Genomic DNA, 6,677 nt, shown 5'->3' with positions numbered 1-6,677 from the left:
CAAGCAAAGAGCCTCCAGATACTCCAATTGGCACGGACTTTTGCCGTGTCAGTGTCACGAATTAGCGTCTTGGTGACTTATTTGTATACGCTTAATATGAACAAAAGGATCTATTGTGAGTTGATGATACGTCGAAGTATGGTCGCTATGAATCACGCGTAAACAATATAATCAATGTCTAATTAAACAAATTACCTTCGGCCAATTTTGTCATCTATTGTGTCGATTGTCGCTTTTTGTACATACTATTTTTCTGGTCTGCGATAAAATTCTGGTGGCCAAATTATTGTCTGTCCTAGCCGCGCCAGTCAACCCTCTGTGATTCATAGGTGCATGGACGACTGAGGTTTTGTATACAACAGCCCGTTGATTTGGTAGCTCAGTCGTGCGAGTTTGGCTCGTTCTGGCGAGGGCGCGGTCGGCAATGGATATCTCATTGAGATTCCAAGGAGTCCCCGAAGTGCCGGTCGTGATAGCGACGCAATCTTAGCGACGCGCGAGCACGAACGAAGTCTGCGACTTCGCATCTGGGTGTCACAATATACACTAAAGCCGTTAACCTATCGACGACAGCGGCGGTGCATGCATTGTATAGTCACCCGGTGTGGTACATGAGCGTATAAGCGGAACGGGGATGACAGAGTCAGGCTTGTTTTCGAGTAGCTTCAGATTTAAATAACAGAATGGGTATCTTTGTGTATATCTATGAGAACGTTTATGCCAGTTCGTGTTGGACTTTAGCTTAGTTCGACTTTAGTGGCCGCTGCGATTCTCGTTGTCGCTTTGTCGTAGCAGCCTTCGGTGATGCTGTTCGCAGCGTGTGCCCAGGAGCATGTGGCTGCTGTCAGCTTGCGATAGCTGTCGCGTAATCGCCGTATCATGGCAGAATGGAAATGCTTGTAGGCTGGTCGTCGTGGTGGATGGCGCCCATAGCCGATGTGTTGGATTACGATGAGACATCATGAGACACGCATGCGTGTACTCGCAGGCGGCGTCTATGAGCAGCCGGATTTTGGAGAGGGAGAGTGAAACGGACGATAGCAAAAAAAGAAAATAGGAGGAAAGTATAGCGAAAAAGACGACGGAAAGAACGCAGTGGACAAGTGGACGTCATTGCGCGAAGCGAAGTCGCTATCGACCAACTACGATGAACGGGGCGACGGCTGAACAGCGACAGCAATGGGAAGATTGACTCCAGCATGAAGTGGTCAGAGTCCAGGGAGCGGCCATGTGATATATCGAATCCCACTAATACTACTCGCACGGGCACGATGACTACAGAAGCGGCGACTCCGTTCCGCCTGCGACCGGCCGAGGACCGAGGGACCAACAGCCGGCGACGAATTAAGTGAACGAACCGAAACTCTTTACGCTGAAGAACGTCCCTGTTGTCGGTGTTGTTTCTCATGTCGCCCGAGCGGGCTTGCCGCTACTTTGTAGTCGTGTATTCCAATGAGAATCTGTCCGAGACATTGTCCAGGGCAGATCGCAGGACTAATGTGCAGTCTAAATGATTCGGTGGCCCACGCTGTCTGTCCGTCCGTCCGTCCGTCCGTCCGTCCGTCCACCCGTCCGTCCGTCCGTCCGTCCATCCGTCCGTCCACCCGTCCACCCGTCCACCCGTCCGTCCGTCCGTCCGTCCTTGCTGATTGGCAAAGAATTTGTAAACGGTAGGACTTTTACCGATCTCATCACTTCAGTCATGAACAGAAACGAAAGGGGATCGCATGTGACCCAGACTTTCTGAAAATATTGTTTTCTGGTACCGCTGGTATTAAGTATATATTGAATTTTATGCCGTTCCTGGTTGTAGGTCTTGTATACGCGGACTGTATTTTAAAACTTCAACAAGTTTGCCCCTATATTATGGAGTGCGTCAGATGAGATTCAGACAATGTACACAAAATGGCCATAAAGAAGCTATCGTATTATTTTTTGCACACGTCATCATACACACGATTATTATGAACCCGTGTAATTCCTAGTTGGCTGCGTAATTAGCACACTTAGGCTTTACATTTGTGGGCAAAATCATACAGATGGTTCATTTAGTATCCCCTACAGATTTCCGTTGCCTCATCCCGTTGTTGAAAGCCTGCATTTAGTTACCTGCAAAAATACGATCCCGGACGAAATGAGGATTATACTCAACAAAAGCGAAAAATAATTTACCAAATATGACGCTTCAACAGATTGTGGTTGAGTGGTAATTACAACGCGGCCTTTTTGTTTCACTTTCAATATTCAAACGAAACGACAGAACGCGTTAATAGCCTCGCAACAAAGCACATAAAGCTTGCGTCGAGGACGACTGAAAATTTAAAAAAATATCGAGAACGAACACCGACAAATTTCCATTGTGACAGCTCTCACAGTAAGAATGAGTACCGCCCCTTAGTGCTTGAACACAAAGCGTATAGAAAATGTGTTAATGAGTTATTGTGTTTTCATTAAACGTTGTTTGCAAGTTTATTGCTACTATATTGGATTTATTGTTGCACGTGCTAACTTGCTTCTTCCTAGGGTCTAGGGAAAAAACCATTAGAGCTAACGCTATCGGGCAAACTTGTGTTAGTACAAACCATGTGACCCTGTTTTTTTTTCGTCATAGAGAGCTTTCATAGCATGGCTGTTAGTGTCCAAGTAAGAAACGTAACTAGTCGTCGATATCGAATCAATTGTAGCGTCTTTAACTTAGAAGTAAGGGAACAATAGCGGAACGATTGTTCCTTCTCATAGATGAACTATGATAAATGAACACGAACACTTTCGTTTGACAAATACGTCACGTAAGTAAATTTTGGCCGCCGATTTTAAACGAGGCATATATTTACCCTAGGTTTGTCTTCATTCAAATAGTGCTCATGTACCTTGGAATCAACTTTTTCAACGCGTGTCATCAAACAAAGTTTTTAGGTTAGTAGTGATATAACTAAAATGTACTACATAAAAGGACGCTCTCTTTAATATCAATAAAGGGTTCTTAATCGGACGACAACTAACCTATGAAAAGCTTTTCCCTTGGTACACCGAAAGAGCAATTCTGTTTCGTTCTTCGATCAAACAGGTTTTTAGGTACAGTTTATATAGCCGATGAGCAGGCTGACCCAAACAGTAGTTTAAAACAAGTCTTTTATTTGCCAGCTTATCTACAACGGTTTAAAATATTCTTACTAGTAAGTTAGGCTTTAGAAGAGATCGAACAGCGATCGGATGCTGTTAATGGGGTTAGGCTGTATCAATAGCGCGTCAAAAAGTGTCTCCTACTTTGGCTGTCCCTACGTTTTGCTAGGCGGAGGCCAGAAACGAACCAAAAGAATTATTCATTCGTCCGCTCACGTTATTCTGGCTATTTGTTTGACTGTAGTCAGTCTAGATGCCGGTCAGCCGGATATTGTGTAGGTATTATTGAGGCGTGGTTATATAATCTATTCGCCTGTTCGCCTGCACATATTGTACTTTGCTGTGCTCGGCTCTTGCCACCACCGTTGGTTGCCGTCTTCGTCGTCCTCATCGGCTTCGGTCGCTAGCCGTCCTGCTGCTGTCATAACGCCGGCTGGTTGGCTGACTGTCTGTCATTATGTCGATGGTTGTCCACTCACTCGAGCGCCTAGGTTCACTGCTGCTGACTACTGCCGTAATTCATAAGATATATCGTAGATCGAAACATTTTGAAGGTGTTTTATCAGCAGTCTAATCATCTTTTGCGGCATCTACGGAAGAAGGCCTACGTAAGCCGGCCACAAGCTGTCTGATTTGTTCGAGCATCGATCGTTTTGCTTCTCCTACCGTCGCTATCAGGAATACCACAGGCGGCGCGTCTTAGGTGAATGTACTGCTCTCGTCCGCGATAAGACGCGTTGTTCCCTTTGACAATTTGCAGCAGAATTACTGTTGGGGTAATTCGTCGTAGTAAATCTATAGTAGCACCGTAATAAGGAGAATGAACCGATTAATTACTACCACTGCTTAGTTCATTTAATCTCTCCTGTTATGAATGAACTTAGCTGAATGGAATCGTCTTGTCTTTCAGGCTCTACGGGCCGCAACGTCTGTTTGTTACTTGTGCAGGCTGCTAAATCGTAAATACCGTTAGAGCTGAGTTGGATCCCGCTAAAAAGGAGACAATATGGGTATGTAGATCTGGCCAGCTATTCCTAAATGATCAAGCCTCTCTTTAGGACTTCGACGATAAATTTTTTACCTGCCTGTCTATTACATACCGACTTATCGTACTTTTTTTCTGTCAATAAACACAAGGCGTAGTTGTGTTAGTCAACTGTTTTACGAAACAGATTAAAGAACCCTATACGTTTGTAGGAATAAACAGCGCGACTTTTTTTTCTATCGAAACTTTTTGAGTAAGGGGTGTAGAAGAAGGATAGTGCATGTATAGTATTTTTATAACGAGATAAGAGACAAAATCTCCATTTATTAGACACGGACAGATTCGAACTGACAATCTTCGTCTGCAAAACTATAAATGTTAAAGGGTAAACGACAACAGCAGCTTTACTAAACTGGGAAGCAGTTTTAAATTCATCAGGGGGATATGCGTACTGTATGATAATGCAGCACATTAAACACCGCCGCGAAGGCCGCAATTTTTGTGCCTTTTTACTTAAATAACAGGTTAAAGGATTCCTTGACGTACAAAAGAAAGGTCGGATGAAGGCGAAGTTTACTGAACACGTTTTTGGTTTGATTCCTCTTTTCTTTGAATTGCTTGCCTCCAAGCCACGCGCATCGCTGACTGATTTTTACACAGCAAAGCATGAGTTACTGGCAGGGCGTAGACGACCTTCTGCTGAGGGTCGGCAAGAAGTTTTCGAATCGTTAAGGCTATGTAGAGTTGAATTGCTACATACAACCCTTAGTACGTTCTTAATAGTTTGGCTCATCCGAGCATCGGCTTTATCTTATGTGTGTGATATACATATGTGTATAGTAGAGATCCTTTTGGACTTCCTATGAGTGGTCTATGTTTGGGCTTACTATCTAAGGCTCAACAATTCCTGTTAAAGTTGTTGTAGAAGATTTTGATACTGTTCTCTAACTTAATAATTTCTATATTAACTCGATCTTTTGCTTAAATGGTACGACATAGCAAGTTGTGGTTCTCACGCATAAATGTATGTAAGTACCGCAACATGCACGTCAAAGCACGCTGCGTGGTGCCGGACTATTATCAGAATTGTCATGTAATACTCCCAGTTAATACATACATGAAGTTTAGTTAGAATAGATGCAAGTATAAAGTGTATAATAAAGCAGCCATGATACATTTGACAGTATTGTAATAAGAAAGATAGGAACCCCCTAGGCGAGAACTTATCTTTGTTTTTTTCGAAACAATTTGTTAGCTTACATAAAGATGTCGTGCAAAGTTCGCAGGAACTTTAGAAGATTGTTGAAAATGCGTTGTGACATGGTAACGGCTTTCGCTGTAGAGTGTTAATAGATAGAACTTAAAAATCAAACTTATGTGTAGACTACATATTGGTTCTGCAGCCAGTGCAATGAAAATTAGAACACTTATATATCAATAGGTCACTGTGTATCAAAGGTAATCACATTATACATCGGAATAGGCTGCTTTATCTCTTACGAATGTTTATGATGCTATGTTTTAGGTGTCGTGTGTGCCTTCAGACTGCAACTACCTAATTGAGCATAAAAAAATAGTGGTGATGTATCCAAGTAGAAAATGCTGAGTCAACCGCAGTGCACCTCGTGTTGCATCTGTACGTAACTGTGGACTTCGTACCTAATCAATGTTCGTCACAAACAGCCTCATGATGGCCTGTGTTCCCTGTTGCCTTCGTCTGTAAGCACTAGAATAAGTTGCTTATTTTCCTTAATCAGCAAAGTAACCGTTTCCTCAGTAAGCTATTCAGCATTGGCCGACGTATCTGCATATTCAGATAGGCTGCTGTACCACCGAGGGCTATCAGATCATTCCAGGCCCCAATAATGGCTTTAACCAATGGCCTCTTAGGCCTTTCCTGGCCTAAACAGTGCTCTAGATGAGGAAAGGGAGTTAAAGTGAGAGACAGAGTTCGCTGCGAGGCTGTTCATCTGGTCACTGTTGATGCAGTTCAATTTCGGTCAGGCGAATATTCTTGCTCTTTTCTCTTTTACGGCGAGTTTGGGGATGTCTTGAATAAAATGCCCTTATTAGTATATCAAATGGTTGCCCATCCATGGGGCAGTCGTTTCTATGAATGTACATAAAATAGAATCAATCTGCTGATGGCACACGAAAAGTCGATTTTTGCGAACAATTATTCAAATCAATTTAACTCAATTGTTAACCCAATGTGCAAGCTAAATTATTATAACCTTCAGAAATGCATCTAAAGATCTAGTCACTAAATAGAATCTTTAATAAATTTAGAGCATCTTGAGAATTTAGGTGTTTTTTCACAGGACTTAACATAAGTCTGAAATCTAATTGGAGAAATTTTTTTTTTTTTGCTAATTTGTTACGTGAAGAGAACAGCTATTCTAATCTTACACGTTCGCTTTGCTGCATCAGCGAAAACGGGTAGCGTGCTTAATCCTCTACCTATCCCATTAATAAAATAATAAGAAAAAAATGAATGTGAAGAATTGCTACAGTTCTAAGTTAACTGATGCTGGGATCTACTGGGTACTTGGTTGGAGAAATGCTTTTG

At 42.6% G+C, this 6,677-nt stretch overlaps 1 long non-coding RNA gene across 1 annotated transcript; it reads left to right on the top strand.

Annotated features, from left to right (window-relative positions):
* Nucleotides 1-964: 964 nt before the first annotated feature.
* On the top strand, nt 965-4,274 carry LOC147751848 (uncharacterized). The gene is made up of 2 exons (XR_015315763.1): nt 965-1,670; nt 4,034-4,274. It is a non-coding gene; the product is annotated as an uncharacterized LOC147751848 (long non-coding RNA).
* Nucleotides 4,275-6,677: the final 2,403 nt, after the last annotated feature.

This window comes from Varroa jacobsoni, unplaced genomic scaffold, assembly GCF_002532875.2.
Source record: "Varroa jacobsoni isolate VJ856 unplaced genomic scaffold, vjacob_1.0 contig02485, whole genome shotgun sequence".
In the NCBI taxonomy this organism is placed as follows: domain Eukaryota; kingdom Metazoa; phylum Arthropoda; class Arachnida; order Mesostigmata; family Varroidae; genus Varroa; species Varroa jacobsoni.
The sequence above is the reverse complement of the archived record's forward strand: the minus strand, read 5'-3'. Positions and strand labels throughout refer to the sequence as shown.